Source organism: Scyliorhinus torazame, chromosome 5 (genome assembly GCF_047496885.1).
Source record: "Scyliorhinus torazame isolate Kashiwa2021f chromosome 5, sScyTor2.1, whole genome shotgun sequence".
NCBI lineage: Eukaryota > Metazoa > Chordata > Chondrichthyes > Carcharhiniformes > Scyliorhinidae > Scyliorhinus > Scyliorhinus torazame.
Genome location: NC_092711.1, coordinates 222,283,803 through 222,306,576, shown reverse-complemented (window position 1 = coordinate 222,306,576; position 22,774 = coordinate 222,283,803). Strand labels below are relative to the sequence as shown.

General features: G+C 42.7%; 1 protein-coding gene across 1 annotated transcript in view; it reads right to left on the bottom strand.

Moving 5' to 3' along the window:
* LOC140420959 (fibronectin type-III domain-containing protein 3A-like) overlaps positions 1–21,914 on the bottom strand; it is a 174,342-nt gene extending 152,428 nt beyond the window's left edge. The window contains exon 1 of the mRNA XM_072505159.1: positions 21,760–21,914. The gene's annotated coding sequence lies outside the window, so the exon portion shown is untranslated. The remainder of the gene's footprint in view (positions 1–21,759) is intronic.
* Positions 21,915–22,774: the final 860 nt, after the last annotated feature.

Sequence of the window (22,774 nt, the reverse complement as noted above, 5' to 3'; positions counted from 1 at the left end):
ACATTGTACAGTCATCAGTGAAATCTCCACTTCTGACCTCTTATAATGGCAGGAAGGTCATTGATAAGCAGCTGAAAGTGGTTGGGTGCAGGACATTACCCTGAAAAATACCAACAATGATGTGCTGGAACTGAGATGATATACCTCCAACAACCACAACCACCTTGCTTTGTGCTAGGTATGAGTCTAAACAGCAGAACATTTACTACAAAGAGCCAGAACTCTTTTTTTTAAAGGAAATAAATAGCTGCATCTTCTTCCTCCATTTTGGTGAATCTTTGTGCTCATTAAATTGAACCACAGGGGAATGGAATAATTTCTCATCATGAGATCATCAATTTACCCTCTACAACTTAAAGCAGCACTATACAGACACAGATACCTACTCTCACACATAATACTGCTTCAAATTTAGAAGAAACAAAATATTTGATAATATTTGGTCGCTCTATGATCATTATGTAGCATTAAACGTGATCTTAACAAAAGCATAACATGCATAATTTATAATGAGAGTTAATGAATATACCAATGTTAGAGAAGCTGTCTCGTGTAACCAGGCTCATAATCTCTTTGGAATAGTTCTCAAGAGTCATCAAACAATATTAAAAATGCATTTTGGGCAGTCAAATGTATTACTCAGTTCTTTCACCTTTGGAAAGGCAATGCAATAATATTTTAAACCATCAAACTTGCAGCTCCAATGTTCTTCTGTGGTTGACAAGTAGCTTGTAAAAACAGGCTCAAGTTTCTATTATGCTATTTCAACAGTGACTAAAACGTAAACTGTGAAGACAGTAGGCATTTAAATTATGCAGTTCTGCCTTTAAGGTGGCATACTGGGGGGACCTATCACAGCTGAAGTTTTCACTATAAGCAGAATAATGTTGGGAGTTTGCCCCCTGGGTATGTGAAAAAAATTCATAAAAAACAGATTAATAGCCAGTGCAACTGTGTCAAAGACACATGTGAAGATGATTCTTTGAAGAATCATCAGAAATTCTCACAGAATAAATAGGGTTCTATAGGAGAGTAATCTGTAACTGTCTGTGTAGAGTCTGCATGTTCTCCCGTGTCCGCCGTGGCTTTCCTCCAGGTGCTCCGGTTTCCTCCCATAAAGTCGCGAAAGACGTGCTTGATAGGTGAATTGGACATTCAGAATTCTCCCTCTGTGTACACAAACAAGTGCCGTAGTGTGGCAACTAGGGGATTTTCACAGTAACTTCATTGCTGTGTTAGCTATTTGTGACACTAATAAAGATTATTTATTATAATGGGCTGTTCTAGTTGAAAATGGGCTGTTCTACTTGAACAAGGACAATGAAGAGCTCATTGTCTTTGATCCCGCTGTGGCCACTGAACACGCCTACTAGCTTCATTACTCCACAACCTATTTTGTTTTTGAACTTCACGGTTAGGCTGTTCCACTGCTGACAGAATAGTTAACAAACTACAGCAACTACAAAGATAATCTCTATAGGTTCAGGTAGAAATTATAACTTTAAAATGAAATACTGATTCAAAACACTGCTGCATGTTTTCAGAAGATATATAATGTAGTTTTTACAGAGAAAGATTTTACCTGTGTTGTGCATTACGAGTGAAACATTGAGATTTCTATTTCTCATGTACACAAGTTCTTCCATGCTAATGAAAAATGAATTTTATATTACATGGTCTGTACAAATCCCTTTTGTATTACAGCTTCAGCACACTCCAATACATGGGCTTTGTGTAAAATTATTGATGTCAATTATGCTGACCTTCCATGTTCTTTTCCCTTCCCCATATAACTTGAGTCATTTCTATTCATGTTCAAAAGTGCTCCATACTTAGTACTCCAGTGTAGAATGGAAAATCTATGATTTTCCACATATCCTATGACATCAAAATCCATGTCACAGTTACAAGGAGTTGGCAGCAAACATACATTATGATAACAATGCTAAATGAAGTGCAGGCCATCTTCGGACTACCTCATGACTGAAAGGGTGCTCCCCTTTCCCACTCCTGAAGGACTGTAAAATATCAGTGCAGAATTTTTTAAAAACCTAATTTTATTTAATTCTGTCAAACATGCTTTCAGACACAGAAATGACCTCAGCACAACCTTCTCGAGGGCAATTTGGGGTAGGCAATGAATACTGATGTAACTGGCAACACTCATAGCTGTGAAAATGTTCAAACTTTGAAACTTCAGCAAGCACAAAAATTTGGTTCTGCAGTTTAATTCAAACCTTAGAGTTCAGCACAGGGTGGCAATGGTCAGCACTGCTCCACCACAGCGCCAGGGGCCCAGGTTCGATTCCAACCTTGGGGAACTGTGTGGAGCTTGCACATTCTCCCCATGTCTGCGTGGGTTTCCTATCGCAGTCCAAAGATCTGCAGATTAGGTGGATTGGCCATATTAAATTGCCCCTTAGGGTGGGATTTCAGGAACTGGATGGGGCATTGAGTCCATGGTCTTTCAGAGGGTCGGTGCAGACTTGATGGGCCGAATGGCTTCCTTCTGCAACAAAAGTTCCATGTCAGGACAATGTGTGCCTTTTTCCTTTATTCTTTCATGGGATGTGGGTAGTGACAGGGCATTTCACAAGGTAGCGAAGAGTCAGCATCAATACTGTGGGTTCGGAGACATGTGGAGGCCAGACAGGGTTAAGATGGTCAGATTTCTTTCCCTATAGGACATTAATGAATCCACTGGATTGTCACAACAATGGATGATAGTTGTTATGGTCACCATTACTGAGACTAGTTTACTGAGACTAGTTTTCAATTACAGTTTTAATTAATTGAATTTAAATTCCACAACTGCTGTGGTGGAATGTGAACCCGTGTCCCCAAAGTCATAGGCTCTCAATTACTAGCACAGTGACTTAACCACTAGCCCACCATCTCTCACTTAATCTGGCTGGAGGGAAACTTGCTAGTGATAGTGTTCCAATGGCTCCACTGCCCTTGTCCTTTTCAGTAGAGGACGTAAACTTGGGAGGTGCAGTCACAGGAGAATTGGCAAGTTTGAATTAATGTCTTGATCAGACCACTGTAGGTTCAAACCTTATTTCGCATAATCTAATGAAGATTTTGTGCACCACTGAGTATACATTGTGCTGTCCAAGGCTCTGCTGTTCAGGTGAGACATTAATTCAATGTCTCATCTTTCCACTCAGATGAATAAAAGAAAATGTTATGACACAATTTGAAGAGCTGATATTCTGATGTCAACTAACATTATCAAAGCACATTATCTAATTTGCATTTACAGGGCATTGCCAAATTTCCCTACATTACTACAGTGTTTCACGGACTATGAAGTATTTTGGAAGGCATGAAAAGCACAATATAAAATAAAGTTATTTTGTTCCTTTGGCACAAAATGATGTGATTACAATGGCGAGTGTCGGGAGGCACAGTGACGCAGTAGATGGCACTGCTGCCTCACAGCGCCGAGGACCCGGGTTCGATCCCGGCCCCGGATGACTGTCCGTGTGGAGTTTGCACATTCTCCCCTTGTCTGCGTGGGTCTTACTCCCACAACCCAAAGATGTGCAAGGTAGGTGAAACTCTAAGTTGCCCCTTAATTAGAAAAAAAAGAATTGGGTACACTAAATTTAAAAAAAATAGTGATTACCCATGGTGAGTGCTCAAATCTGTGGTTGAAATGCACATACCAGTTAAACAGTTTACATTTGAATTTGCAATTGTCTGCTAAATCTGATGCGGAAACGCATGCGTAGAGCTAAATCCTTACTGCATCTATCTACCACTTTTGTTGTTCTTTCAGTCAGGAGGGAAGGGCATGCTCATCACTATGACCTGTGCTTCTGCAGGATGTAGCTCAGTGATATCTTCATTTTATTGGTATGCCTGCAAGCTCTCATTGCAATATAAATTCAAAGTCTCTATTTAGACATCTCAAATTATTTGCAATTGTTTTCCAAAGCCTGTAAAAATGTTGTTTACATTTCTGGTTTAAAGGGATGGGCAGCAAATACTGGCAGTGCCAGTGACACCCATATCCCACGAATGATTAAAGAAAACATGTGCTGCAGCAAGTAAAAGAAATATGTCCTTCAACAATTTATTCTTAACATTTTGGAACTGTAATCAAATTAATCACAGCCAGAATACAATGGCACTCACTAATTATTTTTTTAAGTTATGGTTTTTGTAACTTATCCTGGCCATTTTCTTAGCATGCAAACCTAATTTTTGAACGTTTAATATTCTATCATTAACACAAGTAGAATTACCGGACCCATCATCTATCACAAACTGTAGGCCCAAACAGATTACAATAGAAGAATACACAAAAAGGGGACTTAAGGGGGTTTCGGATCTTTCAGACATCTTTGGGGCCGCAGGAGCAACGCTGTGGGAACTGGAAAAGTTTGAAATATGATAGCACTGTATCACAATGCTAAATATTTCACTTCTCAAACTGTTCGCAAACAGTGAGAAAGGAGTGCAGCATGCGGGCAACTGTCCTCCTGACTGATCTGCAACATTTACTGAACACAACTTGCACTAAAAAAAGCAAATCGACAATAAGGCAGCTAAAAATCCGCATTAAAAACCAACAGCTAATTATTTGGACCAACCATAAAGAACAAAAACCTAAACTATATCAATTTGCTTTAACCACAAATTACCACCATCTGGTAAAACTATTTTTGTTTAACCAGAGGGAGGGTAGAGGGAAAGAGCCAAAAAGAACATTAAACCAGAATCTGCCTTAGTTTCCAGTAATTTACATCACAGACCTGATGGATGCAGAACTAAAAAAGATAAAACACAAAGCAAACCAGCAAATTGCAAACAACTTCCATGTGTACAGGACAAAATTATAATAGAACACTAATATAAACCACAGAAAACAAATGGCTACAGCAACGTTGTTTGAGTAGTGCCATTTGATGCACTTGGTAAAAATTTAAACTTACCTACACTGCAACAGAGAAGGATTCTGGGGATTACAAAGATAAATTGCAACGTACATTATATCAGTGGTCACCAAGACAAACAACAAGTGCCCTTTACAGCCTTATACGATTAAAATATTATTTTAAAAAATCTTTCATACAGGAAAGTTAAATTAAATTTGAATGGGCATGCAAGTGGAGATAGCTAGCACACATTGATTTCAAAGACATTTCCCACAGCATTGTTGGTTACCAAGTCAAATTAACCGGTGGCCTAACAATACTAATGCAAGGTAAATTGCTGCTGAAGCTAAGCTATTTGATGTGCAAGTCAGAAATCAAAGTTCTGGAATAGCTGGCAGTCAACATGAATGACTTGCCAGTACAAAAGGAGTCCGCGGATCTGGTGTGTTGGCATGGCACCCAGGGGAATGATGTAGGTAGTGAGAATTTCCCCATTTTACCAGTCCAAACTCTCTCATTTCAACCTTCATCTTCATGCTGCAGAAGTGAGAACAAATATTGTGAAGCCAAAAAACACCAGATTACAATTTTTAAACATTCGAGGGTTTTTTAAGTTTTCAAAGCTATCAGTTTGCTTTACAGAAGTACCATATAAATCAAGCAGTATATTGAAAATTGTATGTTGCACATATTTTAGCCCAAACAATTGGCAGGCAACACGTGCCATTTTTCCTGAAGGAAAGGAATGCATTGTAGGCAGTCTGTCACTGCAAATTAACAACAATAAACAGAAGCTCAGTCAAGTTAAAAGAAAAAAGTACAGCCTAATGTGAAAGTGAGTCCCTTATGGAATTAGGTGACAACTGCAGCTTAATTTCATAGCAAGTTCCAAAATGGAATTCAATAAATCTTGTAAATTTTCAGGTGGCACGAGACAAAAATGCCCATTAAAGTTGTTTTGTTTCGAAACCTTAATTGGGACAGAGAAGTTGCATGGCCCTTTGAAATTACCTGGAAAGTACCAATTGTAGAACAAAGATCAGTGCAGATGGTGGTTCATCACCTTCTCAAGCAAAGTAAGGAGATATCATAAATGCAGCCCAGCCAACATTACGCACATTCTGGAAACAAGGAACAAACTGAAGGCGGGTGTCAGTAAAGGCAGAAACTGGGCAGAGACAATAAAAGAGGTGATGGAAGAGCAACGCGGTGAAGAGGCAACAGAAGCAGCAGCAGGGCAGGTGACGTAGCAGGCAAAAGATGCAGGTATTTGCTGAGATGTATTTAAAGAATATTAATTTGTACATTTCAATTATACTTGGCCTCAATTCCAATTGCTGCTCTATTTTTTTTAAAGTTAGAGTACCCAATTCATTTCTTTTCCAATTAAGGGCAATTTAGTGTGGCCAATCTACTTACCCTGCACATCTTTGGGTTGTGGGGGCGAACCTCATGCAGACACGGGGAGAATGTGCAAACTCCACACGGACAGTGACCCAGGGCGGGAATTCGAACCCAGGTCCTCAGTGCCATAGGCAGCAGTGCTAACCAGTGCCATGTGCCGCCCTAATTTCCACTCTATTGACCTCATTTTAAGTAGCAATCATCAAACTTCTCTCCCTTGCCCCAAGTATCTGACATCCTTCGGCACTGTGCCCCACCTTTCAAAAACAGTGTCACCATCACCAACAAACGCCTTTGACTCTCTGTACTTGGAAGATACCATTCAACTCCTGTCTCCCTTCCTTTTCCAGAGTCCTTCGACATGCTTTCACCTGCCAAATCTATGGACATTTTTTTCCCACCACTCCATTTAAATCTCTCAGACAGGTTTTCACGCCACCACAGCACTGAAATATTCCTAACCGGTCTCACACTCCGATCTTTCTACAGGCTTGGCATGGTCAACCACATCATCCTCCGCTTGCTCACCAACATTGACACTCAGCCTCCTCCAACGTCCCAAATTTACAATTCTTATTCTTGTGATTCAATACCTGCATCGTTTACTCTACCCCAATCTCCCAACTCCTATTGCACCGTTTGCCCTAGCATTCAGCTATGTCTTCAGGGTCTTGACTTGTGCACACACACAACTCTACTATTCTATTATCTATACGGGTGTGCACGTAAAATCTGCTTCAGTATTTCTCATGACATATTTTACCCTTACTGGAAAATGGGAAAACAGAAAGCGGCAATAAAAAAAGTTTAATTAGACTTCAGAAAATAGTTCATTCTATCTTAATCCTTTAACACCATGTTTTAGATAGTTTAAAAGGAATTTTGTATGTATTCAGGTTTTTTTAAAATCTTCACCTAGAAAGCATTTTTAAAAAGCAGATAATTACAAATTTGACAAATTGGTGCTTTATTGTGCTTATGCTGTATTACCCCTCCTGGTCCTACCCAACACTCTGTGGCTAATATCAACGATCAACTCTCTTCTTCCGTGCTATCCGCCTTTCATTTTCACCTTTCCCTGCCCCAACTCACCAGGAAATATTCTGCAATGGTTCTTCTTTCCTCAAAGAATTGTACCAGTGTACCTCAGGATTCTCTCCTTAGCGTTCTCTTTTGTCATTTACATGCTGTCTCTCAACAACAAAGAACAGCTTCCACTTGTAAACCTATGGCGTTATCTTTACCCAATCCAAAATTCCGCTGATAGAATCATATCGTAGATGAAGCCAAGCTCGTCTACTCCCTCCCCCTTGCTTATCTCAAGTGGCTTCCAGTCACCAGTCTTCCAGAGAAATTTCTAAAAATTATCCTTTCCTTTATTTCACTGTCTCACCCGTATCATCCTCAGCTCTCTAACACCTCCCATAACACCAACCCGCCATTCCTAATACTAGTCTCTTGTGCATTCCGCTACCTTTCCCCAACTGTCTGCCATACCATCAGCTGCCTCTTCGCTACACTGAAATTTCTTCCAAAATTCATCTACCTTTCTGCTTTTAAGATCCTTCTGAAACCAATCACACTGATCAAGCTTATTGCTGGTCTTGCAAATTTTTTGTTGAAGCTAGACATCCCGTTTCTTTTCCTTATAACCCCAAATGACAGCTTTGCACAATTGTTCTATTGAAGTTGTAATACAAATGCTGTTATCATTGGTGTTCATATTTGATACAAATCCACAAGCTCACCAGAAATGGTTTCATGTAATCAAGTGGGGGTAATTTTCCCCAATTTCATTTTGAAACGAAAACTCCTCCTACATTTTGTCTGAATCGAATTTCAGGAACTAGGGTCAAGCAAAGAGAACGGGTCACTGCAAAGCACATCTGAATTAAAAAGCAAACAGATCCATCAGACAAGCAGTGTAAACAACTTCCTACCTCCCTGGCATACAAATGACTCATAACAAACCTCAATATAAATGCAAGATGGAAAGCCTAACTAAACATTGATAGAACATATACTTTTTATGAATTTGTTGCACTCAAGATACAGGATGTTAGTATTGGTTTGTACATTTGCTTTTCAAGTTCCCATGTCAGTAGGAAGTCAACTACAGTACAGCAGCATGTAATGAAGTTCCCTCCACTCTGCCCAATGTGCCCCAGTCCAATTTCCGAAGAGTACTACTGGACTGTTACATTTTCTATTCAACACAGCTGCCATTGTGTGACTTGTCGGAGTGAGATTTTTACAAGAGACCTCTGCAAATCATTCCCGTACAATATAAAATGTAAGTGAGGCCAGAAATAAAGGCAGTGAGAGGTCTGAACAGATCTTCTAACTAAAAATGTAACAGGAGTAATATAAATGAGTACTATTGCTGTTATACTAGAGTGAATGTTATTACAGAGTCCCAGGTTTCATTCCCGCTTGGGTCACTGTCTGTGTGGAGTCTGCATATTCTCCTCTTGTCTGCGTGGGTTTCCTCCTGGTGCTCCGGTTTTCTCCCACAAGTCCCGAAAGATGTGCTTGTTAGGTGAATTGGACATTCTGAATTCTCCCTGTGTACCCAAACAGGCGCCGGATTGTGGCGACTAGGGGATTTTCACAATAACTTCATTGCAGTGTTAATGTAAGCCTACTTGTGACAATAATAAAGATCATTATTACTGCATTTTAATTCTGGCGCATGTCTCGCAATTTAATCATTCATTCTTTGGCCCCAAACACTACCAGACTCGATCTGGACGAAATATGATATGACAAGAACAGATATGCATGTTCTCAATTCATCGGTATTGGGCACATTACAACTGGGCCAAATGCAGTGCACATCCAGCATATGCACATTTTCTGTGCAGCAAAAGTCACTGACTATTAATTGTGAGTGGGAGCACCGGAGGAACTCCCATTGCACAGCTGAAGGAAACTGAGGCCAACTGTCCACTCTTACCATCACTCCAACTCAAAATCATTTGACTCAATACAAAATATAGATTGAACTTGGGACCTTCTTACCAGAATCAGTTTAATCAGTTTAGAGACATATCTGTTGCAGCAGAAAGTTTTAAAAAAAAATTTAGAGTGCCCAATTCTTTTTTATCAATTAAGGGGCAATTTACTATGGCCAATTCACCTACCTTGCACATCTTTCTGGATTGTGGGAGTGAGGCCCAAACAGGCACAGGGCGAATGTGCAAACCCCAAACGGCAATGACCCGGGGCCGGGATCGAACCTGGGTCCTCAGCGCCGTGAAGCAGCAGTGCTAACCACTGTGCCACCCTTAGCAACAGAATGTTAACATTAAATTATCCACTGGGCTGCTTAGCTCATGAAGCAGTTATGGTTTACAATGCCTGTGGCTACATAGCCCCTTCAATAGATTATGATTAGAGTCTGTGCTAAATGAACATGACTTGTCAATACTACTGAAACTTTTTCATTCCACATTTTCTTATTCACTTGTAGAAAAATGGCTTGAAGTAGAATTCTAAATTTTAAACCGTAAGGAATCCAGGAACACAATGAAGTCATTCAGCCTTGAAATAGCAAAGGAACAATCACATCCCATGAAGTTTGTGATCATCTATGTACCTGCCTTTAAGCTCTTGTACATTTGTTTAGGGTAAATGGCAGAGACATCTCATCTGTCTATTTATACACATTTACATTGCTAAAACTGTGGAAGGATTGTAGGTCTGCCGGGCAGCACAATGGCATAGAGTTACCTCACGGCGCCGAGGACCTGGGTTCGAACCCAGCCCGTGTGGCGTTTGCATATTCTCCCCGTGTCTGCGTGAGCCTCACCTCCATAACCCAAAAAGATGTGCAGGGTAGGTGCCATGATAAGTTGGCACTTAATTGGGAAAAAAAAGAATTGGTTACTCTCAATTTTAAAAAGAAAAAGGATTGTAGGTCTGTTTTTTTCTGTATCACAATTCTGCCAATAAAATTAAAATAACGCGTTAAGGAGTGCAAATGTTGAGAGCCGCTATATATAGATAAGCCTCTGAACAAGCAACTTAAATACACACCATGTAAACACATACTTCTAAACATTCTAAACCAGATATTTATCCAGGCCCATTCCTGAAGGAATTAATGAGCACAGTATCAACTACTTTGCTGGCAGACTGTGCCTTATATTATAGATACTCATGAATAATGCAACAACTCGAAATAATGTCCCACAGAAAAAAATCCCCCCGAAAAATCATGATCCATGAATGTATAGAACAAGGGTCAACAATAGTTGCCACAAAAAGTCCATTTGCGTCAGAATTCTGCCACATTTTCCAAAAATGAGTCATGCAGCACATTTAAGTCAGAAAACTTATACTCAGTGCAACATGTCTGCATTAAGGAAAGAACTGGAAGCTCAGCATTAGTATAGTATATAGTATAGTTTAGCACAATATTGGCTCAGTTTGCAATTCTAGTCCTTTCTTCATAAATCAACATCAATTTGTCTCCATTCCAGCTCAAAATACCACCCTGATATCTACATCCAATATTGTTTTTTAAATCACCAAAACACAGCTAATAACTTCACTTTATATCTTTTTTGATCCATCAGAAGGTTGCCAATAACAACGAGCTCAGTGTCCTTTCTGAAAAAGAGACCACTGCCAAGTGAGTGCACTATGTTCTCTCAATGCATATTTTTTAGAAAAAAATAAATATATAAATATCCTCATGGCTATTTCTAAAATGTTAAAAACCAGACAAAGATCTTTAAAAATGGCTGGTTATGTCTGTCTGTGACCCTTGAACTACTTGGCAGTATCAGGAAACCTGCACCCGAGAGACACACCTCCCATGGGCTACATTCAAAGAGAGCTATACAAAGGTCATTTGCATTTCATAAGCCAGGTTAGCCAACTGGAATCTACTCATCTGCAAGGAAAAAGGTTCTCACAACCTTCTTTTCAAGTCATAATAGGTGGGACATTTTTTCTTTTTTTAAAGTAAATTTAGAGTGGCCAATTCTTTTTTCCAATTCAGGGCAATTTAGTGTGGCCAATCCACCACCCTGCACATCTTTGGGTTGTGGGGTGAGACTCACATAGACACAGGGAGAATGTGCAAACTCCACACGGACAGTGACCCAGGGCCGGGATCGAACCTGGGACCTCGGCGTCCTGAGGCAGCAGTGCTGACTACTGCGCCACCGTGCTGCCATGGGTTGGACATTTAACCTAGAATCATAGAATGTATGGTGCAGAAAGAGGCCATTCAGCCCATCGAGTCTGCACTGGCCCTTAGAAAGAGCACCCTACTTAAGGCCATGTCTCCACCCTCACCACACCTAACCTTTTGGACACTACAGGGCAATTTAGCATGGCCAATCCACCTAACCTGCACATCTTTGGACTGTGGGAGGAAACCGAGCACCCGGAGGAAACCCACACAGACACGGGGAGAAAGTGCAAACTCCACACAGACAGTCACCCAAGGCTGAAATTGGATCAGGAGCTTGCAGCTGTGAGGCAGCAGTGCTAACTACTGTACCAGCATGCCACCATCTCAGGGACTCCGTCGAGGCTTACACATCCCCTGTCAAAGACTATGTGGCGAAATGGGAGTCATGTGATGGGACTCTTTAGCTGGTAGAACCAATTATATTGTCTTGCTGCCTTGCAAACTCAGTCTGCTATTTTAACATGTAACTGCAGCATCACAGAAAAGGAGCTCTGCCCTAATTGAATACAGGGCCCCATCTACATTATTTCTGCTGGAACTTGTGTACCCTCACCAACAAGACCAATTCATCACTGCAGGCTTATCTCATTGTGTGGTGGAAACTTAAAATTATCCAGCATCGGATTTCAACCCGCTAACCTCCAAGAATAAATACATCATTGGACATCTGGACCAACATGAAACAATATTTCCTTTCTCTGTAGTGTCTACACTGTTAATCTTTATTTTCTCTACCACTCTTCCACTGTATGAATGCAAAGGAGGCAACATTGCCACCCTCCTCCCACAGCTCGAATGTGGATAAATAAACTAACCCTTAGAGTTCATCCTATCTCAGGTTTGCTATGGGGTTATTAATAGAAAATCAGATCACAACAAAAGAGGGGTTGGGAAATACGCCACTGCTTATAAAGGAAGAAGTAAATCAAAAACAAGCTTTGTTTACAAACGTGTGGTGAGAAAAGAAATGAATGCTGTTTAAATTAACCTCCCTCCTGTCCATAACACAGTCCTAGAGTCATTTATGGCACATGAGGTGGCCATTCGACCCATCAAATCTGTGACAGCTCTCCATGGAGCAAACCTATTAGTCCCATCCCCCCACACTATCCCCGTAGCCTTACGGATTTATCTGCTTCCTTGGGGGATAAATGCTACAACATAAACGGAGTGATATTCTAAAGAAACTGGAACACAGCTTTTCATCAATAGCTTTATAAACTAGCCCTCCAAGAGGCAAATAACTGAGAATATAAACTTAGGGACAACAATGGTGTGACAAGCCCTGAATCCACTGACTGACTGAACTACTCGGGATGCTGCAGTTACTGGTGGTCAATTTTCTCTAACCCAAGCCATTAGTAGCACTTCAAATTCAAGGCTTCAAAGAAAGACAGCCTCTCCTTCCCCTCTTCCCCCCCACCCCACCCACCAGTTGTATCACTCCTTTAAAGTACAGTGGGTTTGCATTCCCTGCATTCCACTGCTCTGCCAGTGAAATGTCTGGCTGCAGCACAGAGTAAAGGGCTCTTTGATTTAAATTAATGCATGCACCTCAGTGTCTATACATTTCCTAATTCTTCATTCATGGTAAAAAATCGGTCTAATTTATGTTCTTAAAGGGGCGGCACGGCGGCTAGCACTGCTGCATCACGCCACTGAGGACCTGGGCTCGATCCCAACCTTGGGGCACTGTCCGTATGGAGTTTGCTCATTCTCCCAGTGTTTGCATGGGTCTCACCCTAACAACCCAAAGATGTGCAGGGTAGGTGGATTGGCCATGCTACATTGCCCTTTAATTGGAAAAAAATAATTGGGTACTCTAAATTTGTTTTTAAAATTATTTATTTTCTTATACACAAGCATATTTGCTTAAAAACTTGGATTTTGGGCTTGCTGTCCTGCAATCATCACATAGGTTCTGCATCATAGGCGAGGTAGCAATTGTCAAGCTATATCTATGTCCAGGTGTGAAAATCTTGAGCTACAATGTTCTCTTCATTCTGTTTTTCCTTAAATGAAAACTGCAGGTATGTGAACCTTGTCTCAATTTTAGAATACTAACTGTTCTGCATCACAGAATACATTACAATTAACATCCCTTAAGGCAAGATGTCCAAACCTGAACAAGATATCCCAAATATCAGCCTCACTGTTAGTTTATGGAAGAATAATATTGATTTTCAATTTCACAAGCTCTGTTAGCATATTGACGAGGAACTAACAGCAGGTAATCAATAATCACATCCAACTTAATTTCTTTCCCCACCTTTGTTAATGGACGTCCTTCATTTTGTACTCACTCCCAATATATTCATTTTGTACTCACTCCCAATATATATCAGCTTACATTTACCCATATTAGAATCCTACCATTCCTTAACACCTCTGCTTAATTGATCCACATCCCTTGACAGGGCTGTTCCTCTCCCCTTTACTTGATATCAAGTTATGTGGCCAGGTGAAATCAGCAGCTTTATAGTATTACTTAAGTAGCTCCTCCAAATAATTTAACAGCTTGAACTATTTACAAGGCACTTATTGACCTAGCTAGCTAAATTATCAATTCCATGAGCCTTAATCTTCATTAGTGGAGCTATGATAATAGAACTAACATTCACTATCAAATCTGAAAAATTCTAACTAAACTATTGGCTACCCTCACCAAGTATCCAACAATTCACAAATTAAATGCGTAAGAATTTGAAATAGTTGACAAATTTAGTGCCTATTATTAAATCTTTGTGGCTTCCGAGCTCTTTCGGGAATCGAGTTAGTACCGCAACAATGCTTCCATGCATTTCTCAATTTCAGTTGTGAGATGACCTGCTCTTATACGAGTACCAGTAAAATACAATTTTCCATCCATTAGGTCATTCATGTTTATGGCGTTTCCCTAAACAATCCAATATAGCCTTTCCCTTTTATTTCTCACTTCCATCGCAAAATCTGCATATACCTCATCTGGTCTGGGTCACAAGTAGATAATAATTCTTTGCTTTGCAAATATTTATTTCCTTAATTTGATTCCAACGCCATAATGAACGTGTACAGAACACATTCACAGACATTAGATTTCCTATAATATATACAGCCAACTAATCCAGAGCTTAAAATTGTTCGGCTCCACCTACCTCACTACTGCCTTCAACAATACTCTTTTTTTTTAAGATTCCCAGTCAAAACATGTTGTGTCTTTCTGCACCATTTTCTGGAAAGACAGTCAGACAACCAGTGGGCAGCAGGAACCCAGTAGTTTGGTAAATTAGTTCTTGATGGAAGCTTAGACCAAGCATTCAATGAGTGTAAGTGCACAGTAATGCTGCATCCTTCATCAGCAGATCTATCCAGATTAGGGTTTCCCAAACTTTTCCCACCACAGAACCCTTCTGACCTCAAGAGTACTGAACATTCTTATTATGTTGAAGAGTCAAACCACAAAATCCCAATTGCTTTTGCGCAATATAACACAACATAAAACAAAAGTATTTTTGATTATGTGCACCCATATTATAATTGAGGGCAGCACGGTAGCATGGTGGTTAGCACAATTGCTTCACAGCTCCAGGGTCCCAGGTTCGATTCCGGCTTGGGTCACTGTCTGTGCGGAGTCTGCACATCCTCCCCATGTGTGCGTGGGTTTCCTCCGGGTGCTCCGGTTTCCTCCCACAGTCCAAAGTCCAAAGATGTGCAGGTTAGTTGGATTGGCCATGATAAATTGCCCTTAGTGTCCAAAATTGCCCTTAGTGTTGGGTGGGGTTACTGGGTTATGGGGATAGGGTGGAGGTGTTGACCGTGGGTAGGGTGCTCTTTCCAAGAGCCGGTGCAGACTCGATGGGCCGAATGGCCTCCTTCTGCACTGTAAATTCTATGATAATCTATGAATTAAAAATTCTATTATTCAACAAAGACTCCTTTTTATCATTTTTAATGCGAGGTGATGCTGCTTCTTTTTCTCAGAAATCCATTTAATTAGGAGGGCTGGTAACTCATCAGACACACACACATCTCTTCCACTCTCACGTGAGCGTACTCATGACCCCCTCTCTCACATGCACGTGCCTGCACCTATGCCTCCTCCCTCACACGCACGTCCAATCACCTTACCGTTCATGCAGGCGTGTAACGCGTGCACGCCTCCAGTCCATGGACCCCTCCATACGTGCGCACACCCTCTCCTCCACAATCACTCCAACACACCCACCTCCCATGCACACCCCTCTCACCCTCCGATCGAAGCAGGCCCACGTGCACCTCTGTCACCTGCCCACGCACCCATGCCCGCCCCTCCTACGAATACACTCCCGCAGTTACCGTGCATGTACACGTCCCAGCCTGCAAATACATTTTAAATGTTTAAACAGTGAGATGCCACATTTTTCACCACCTAACCACTGAAATTATTTAGAAATAGGTGTAAAACCTGTGACCAAGAATCAAGACACTCCTGGGCACTATTTGCAACTATAATATAGCTTGTGAACACAATGGATTTACAATGAGGCATCAAAAGGAAGCAGCTACGGGGCGGGATTTTCCATTGTCTGACCCCAAAATTGCGATAGGGAGAAGAATAGGTTCCGGCACTAAAATCGCACCGGTGAGGGGGGGGGGGGGGGGGGGGGGGAAGAGATTTGACACCAAATCGCTATTCTCCGTCATCTACTCTCAACAGCAGCATCAATGCGGTCCGGAAAATAGGTACAATATAGTTTAGCTGGCCTGACCCGGTATTCTCCGTGGCCTCCAAGAGCCGGTGCAGACTCGATGGGCCGAATGGCCTCCTTCTGCACTGTAAATTCTATGATGATGATTCGCGATGCTCCACCTCCGATGGGCCGTGTTCCCGACGGGGCAGTTCACTTCTGCTTTTAAAAAATCATAAAACCGGCGTCTTGGCTGCTGAGGGAGATAGAGGGGTACGGAAAGTGTCCAACATCACCATAGTTTACTGACAGTTGTGCTGCTCGTGGGGGGCTTCAGCCAGGGCCGGGGGGAGGGGAAAAGAGAGAGTACTAGGGAGGTGGGCTGTGGGGTCGGGGTGGACAAACATGGAGCATCACAGTCACAGCCGGAAAAGCAGCCATGCAGCTCCACACGCCACTGACAACCCACTGTTAACTTAGGACCATGGGTCGTATAGGTATCCCCCACACACACACCCCTAGGCCACACACACCCTTCTCTGACCCCAGGCAACCCGTCAGCTGTATGGGCGCACTCCAGCATGACCGGTGCTATCATGTTGGCTGGGATGAGTGTGTAGGGGGATTGTAATGTGTATATGTGGCTGCAGCTTATCTGCCGCCCCGAGTGTCAATCATGGACCCGGCGAAACCCGCACCATTTTTTATTGGAAACAATTGTGTTCTACGTGGTGCCGGTGCTAGCCCCTCCACAGTTGTTTAATCGATCCAGGTTCGGCACCAGTTTTGCTATCATGAAAGTTCATGAATTCTGCGTCGGGGTCAACACTTGGTCTCAGAAACGGAGAATCACGCCCAGAGTTTCTATCCTTCAGGGAGCTTTGCACTGTTTTTCCCTCAAGAGTCAAGTCAGGCCCTGATTTCTGATTTACACAACGATTGTAGCATCAGTTCAAAATGGAAAGCAGCAACACAAATAGTGCAGTTAACACAGATCCTCTGCAAAGAATCAAGACCTGCATGCACCAAAAAATTCCCAAAGAGAGGAATCCAAAGTAGTACCATAGCTTCTGGACAGACGAGTCCCAAATAGTACAGTATCAATACAAGCTACCGAACGCCAGAAGGCATGCAACAGATACGAGAAGCGTGCCTAGTCAGCCCTAAACACAAACAGAACCTCTCGGGGCTGGTTAAATATCAAGCTTGCAGTGAGACAAGAGTCACACCGAGAGCCAAAAGCAATATTAATAAGACAGCAGGAAGAACAATCACGAACAGATAAATATTGAACCAGTATTCAAATTCTAGAGCACAAGATAATGGGCAGTACAAGATTTCAGGATCATATCAACACAATGACTAATGTAGCCTGAAATACAAAATGCACAGTTGGTCAAATGTTGTGGCACTAGTTTGGCAAAATCACCCCCTATCAGCACAAATCTGACTTTGGCTTAAGAAAAGTGCTGTACTTTGGACAATTATCAAATCTATGTTCCTATGCCCTTTGCTGGATACAATCCAGTGGTGGATGACTGAAGCTGGCACACGTGAAAATGGTATGACTTGCCGAGACACTAAGTTACTCAAAGCATATTTCTTGTGGAGCTGCAGTCATTTTAGCATCTCTGGTTGGTAGAAATTGGCTAAATACACTAGGGCTCAAGTTTCCTTACACATGAAGCTATACTACTGCATGTATGTAGGCCTCCTTGTGCTGCAGCGCACCGAGGTTTGGAAGAAGCTGCTAGCAGGACTAATGCAGCATTGTTTATCTAATCTCACTCACAGTATGGTCCATATGCATGTCTTCCATTATTTTTGCTATCATGTGTTGTCGAGTTGGCAACAAAAGCAAACGAACACTTACAACAAATCCAGGGGGAAAACAATGACATTGTTGGTCAAACTCCATGAATAGTCGAGCCAAACATCCCAGAAAATTCTCCAATAAAAACAAAGTGCCGGAAAAACTCAGCAAGTTTGGAGGCATGTGGAGAGGGAAGCAGAGTTGACGTTGAGTCCAACAAAACTCATCTTTAGAACATAAGAGTCATACTGGACCTGAAACATTAACTCTGTTTCACTCACCACAGACGTTGCCAGACTTGCCAAGTTTTTCCAGCATTTCCTGCTTTATGTCATCTGCAGTATTTTGCTTTTATTTTCCAGAAAAGTCCCAGATGCTAAGGAGCAAGCTGTGATACAATTAGTTCCTGTAGTGTAAATGAGGAAAATCAGCCAGGATGCCACCTCACTGTACTAGAACCCATTACTGATAAGTGCAAATGAGTGATGCCAGCGAAGGGACAATTTGTTTGGCTGGCAAATGGCTTGACATTCAGTGTCCTGGGATTCAAGTGAAGAATGTCTACACAGGGGATATGATGAAAGGCAACCAAAGCATCAAATCAAAGAGTCAATACTAGTGGGAGTGAAGTGGTGGACGGCAACCCTGGACAAAAATTAGAAATTATAACCTTGAGGATATTTTCATAATTTTATGCAACAGGGAATGAATGCCCTTGTATCTGATCCAATCCTCATTGCCACAACTGACTTATCTACAGTTAATAAGGATAGTATTCTCCACACCTCTAACATTCTCCCACTCTCCTCCTTTCAAATATTTCTTCAAGCTCATCCGTCACCCTCCTAATCTCTTATTTCCCAGCACAAGGAATGGTCAATGGTAAGGATATTAGATTATACAGCAAGGAAATTTGTTTTATAGATTTGATGCATGACCCACAGGTGGACTCTTAAGCAGCTGCTTAAAACAGAAGATTCGATCTGCAGATAAAGATGGACATTCAAGGAAGAAATAGCGAGGCATCTGGATGGAAATTGTCCCATTGGGCAGACGCAGCATTGGTTCATAAAGGGCAGGTCGTGCCTAACTAATTTACTGGAATTTTTTGAGGACATAAACAGTGCGGTAGATAACGGGGAGCCAATAGATATGGTATATCTGGATTTCCAGAAAGCCTTTGACACAAAAGGTTATTGCATAAGATAAAGATGCATGGCATTAAGGGGAAAGTAGTAGCATGGATAGAGGATTGGTTAATTAATAGAAAGCAAAGAGTGGGGATTAATGGGTGTTTCTCTGGTTGGCAATCAGTAGCTAGTGGTGTCCCTCAGGGATCAGTGTTGGGCCCACAATTGTTCACAATTTACATAGATGATTTGGAGTTGGGGACCAAGGGCAATGTGTCCAAGTTTGCAGACGACACTAAGATAAGTGGTAAAGCAAAAAGTGCAGAGGATACTGGAAGTCTGCAGAGGGATTTGGATAGGCTAAGTGAATGGGCTAGGGTCTGGCAGATGGAATACAATGTTGACAAATGTGACGTTATCCATTTTGGTAGGAATAACAGCAAAAGGGATTATTTAAATGATAAAATATTAAAACATGCTGCTGTGCAGAGAGACCTGGGTGTGCTAGTGCATGAGTCGCAAAAAGTTGGTTTTCAGGTGCAACAGGTGATTAAGAAGGCAAATGGAATTTTGTCCTTCATTGCTAGAGGGATGGAGTTTAAGACTAGGGAGGTTCTGCTGCAATTGTATAAGGTGTTAGTGAGGCCACACCTGGAGTATTGTGTTCAGTTTTGGTCTCCTTACTTGAGAAAGGACGTACTGGCACTGGAGCGTGTGCAGAGGAGATTCACTAGGTTAATCCCAGAGCTGAAGGGGTTGGATTACGAGGAGAGGTTGAGTAGACTGGGACTGTACTCGTTGGAATTTAGAAGGATGAGGGGGGGATCTTATAGAAACATATAAGATTATGAAGGGAATAGATAGGATAGATGCGGGCAGGTTGTTTCCACTGGCGGGTGAAAGCAGAACTAGGGGGCATAGCCTCAAAATAAGGGGAAGTATATTTAGGACTGAGTTTAGGAGGAACTTCTTCACCCAAAGGGTTGTGAATCTATGGAATTCCTTGCCCAGTGAGGCAGCAGAGGCTCCTTCATTAAACGTTTTTAAGATAAAGATAGATAGTTTTTTGAAGAATAACGGGATTAAGGGTTATGGTGTTCGGGCCGGAAAGTGGAGCTGAGTCCACAAAAGATCAGCCATGATCTCATTGAATGGTGGAGCAGGCTCGAGGGGCCAGATGGCCTACTCCTGCTCCTAGCTCTTATGTTCTTATGACAAGGGCCGGGAATTTAATTGCAGGGCACTGCCTAAAGGAAAACAAATGACCAATTATGAAAAATTACAAACTTTGTTTTGCATTGTTGATTTTAAAATATTTTTGTTTCAATAAGTCCTAACAGCATAAAATTTACAGTGCAGGAGGAGGCCATTCGGCCCATCGAGTCTGCACCGGCCCTTGGAAAGAGCACCCTAATCAAGCGCATGCCTCCACTCTCTCCCCGTAACCTCTCCTAACCTTTTTGGACACTAAGGGCAATCCTAACCTGCACATCTTTGGACTGTGGGAGAAAACCGGAGCACCCGGAGGAAACCCACGCTGACACGGGAGGACGTGCAGACTCCGCACAGACAGTCACCCAGCCAGGAATCAAACCTGGGACCCTGAAACTGTGAAGCAACTGTGCTAACCACTGAGCTACTGTGCTCCCCTATGTCTTGGAAGAGCTACTAACCCCAGAGCACAAGAGAGATACATTAATATTTGCTTGTGCCTGGATTTACATCTGTATTTCCAGACGTATAGAATTAGTCCCCAGGCAACATCTGTGACTCCTCCAATCATGTAATGATGCAGCACAGAGGAGCCCATTTGGCCTACGGTACTTGTGTCACCAATATGCAGCAGTGTCATCAAAAATTGCTTAAATGAAATGGTAGGCCCAAAGAAAAATATGAATCATCACTGCTTTTAAATAAATTTGGCCCCAATGATTGCTTACACTGTTATCTCACCTGAATCTAATTAGAATAGAGTCTGTCATCACTATTTTAAAATTTCTGGCAAAGCAGAATTTTACAATTTTACTTGTTGCATATAGAATACTTAAAAGATTTTAAAAATGCTTTTCCTACCGAAGGAACCAGCAACAGTAACATAAACCATTAAAAAAAACTCAAAATGCTAATTGGCACTAACACAATTGTTCAGGACTTCTGCTGGGTAAAAATGTTACTCAAAAAAACAGCTATCTATCCCTCAATTACCAGACATACACATTTCAGAGCTTTCGAAACACTTCAAAACTTCCCTTCAGTCTGCCAGATATTTTTCTTGGTCCTAGCAAACAGTTAGTGTATAAACTAAACAGCATTTTAACACCTTCAAACAAGTTTTATATCTCTGCCCCCACCGCTATATAATCCCAACTCGTCAAATACATCTATTTCCTAAAAGAAAGTAGGGTTCTTAGTGGAACAAGGGCCACGTCTGGAACGAACAAGGCTTGTTTACAAATCAGGAGAGGGCAGAGAGGCAACACAGTGAACTGCAGAAGATATGTTAAGGTTGAAAACAACGATTGTGAAAAGAAACCAGCCAGACTGTCGACAAGACAGCTTTACAAAAGGCAAGTCGCCTGGAACAAGTTGCCCTGCCGCTGGGTACACACGCACTCCCAACTATAACCATCAATAGCCGTGGATAACAGGGTTAAATAAATGACAGTACAGTTACCGTGAAAAGGTGGCTGTGCCTGTCCACTGCTGGAGGTAAAGCTGGATTCGTGCACAGGGGGCTTCTTTGCAGCCGGTTCCAGCCCCCACCGCCTTCCGGATGGCACTGGGACAGTTTAAGCCAGTTTAAGTCTACGTGGCATTTGTAGCCCGACGTTCCGGAGAGCAATGCTGCCAAATAGAAGCGGAGAAACAGGGAGAGAGGCAGAGACTGGGGAGGAGAAGGGGGAGAGGCCAGCAGCTCCCACACAAACTTCCAGCTCCCACACGCTGCTGGACACTGGCCTTCACATCCACTGACCCCCGCCGCATTTACTGAATAGTGTCCCAAAGGGGCCGCCGCAGCTTCATCCGCTGTCCGTCCGCTTTTCTCCCTCCCCCCCTCCTTCACTCGGCTGCCCAGGACGTCAGCACTCGGCAATCCCCGCACAAGCCGGCGCCATCTTGGAATGTGGCCGCGCAGGCGCGCCGAGTACCCCGGGCCACCGGCACGAGAGGGTCAGCTGACCGCTGAGGATTAGTCCTCTGCTACTGGAGCTGCTGGGGAGGGTTAGCCTTCTGCTGGAGGTTCTGGGGATGGTCAGCCCTCTGCTGCTGGAACTGCTGAAGAGGGTCAGCCCTCTGCTGTGTGGCTGTTGGAGAGGGCCAGCCCTCTGCTGTTGTGGCTGCTGGAGAGGGTCAGCCCTCTGCTGTTGTGGCTGCTGGAGAGGGCCAGCCCTCTGCTGTTGTGGCTGCTGGAGAGGGTCAGCCCTCTGCTGTTGTGGCTGCTGGAGAGGGTCAGCCCCCTGCTGTGTGGCTGTTGGAGAGGGCCAGCCCTCTGCTGTTGTGGCTGCTGGAGAGGGTCAGCCCTCTGCTGCTGTGGCTGCTGGAGAGGGTCAGCCCTCTGCTGCTGTGGCTGCTGGAGAGGGTCAGCCCTCTGCTGCTGTGGCTGCTGGAGAGGGTCAGCCCTTGGCTGCTGGGTGGGTCAGCTCTCTGCTGTTGTGGCTGCTGGAGAGGGTCAGCCCTCTGCTGTTGTG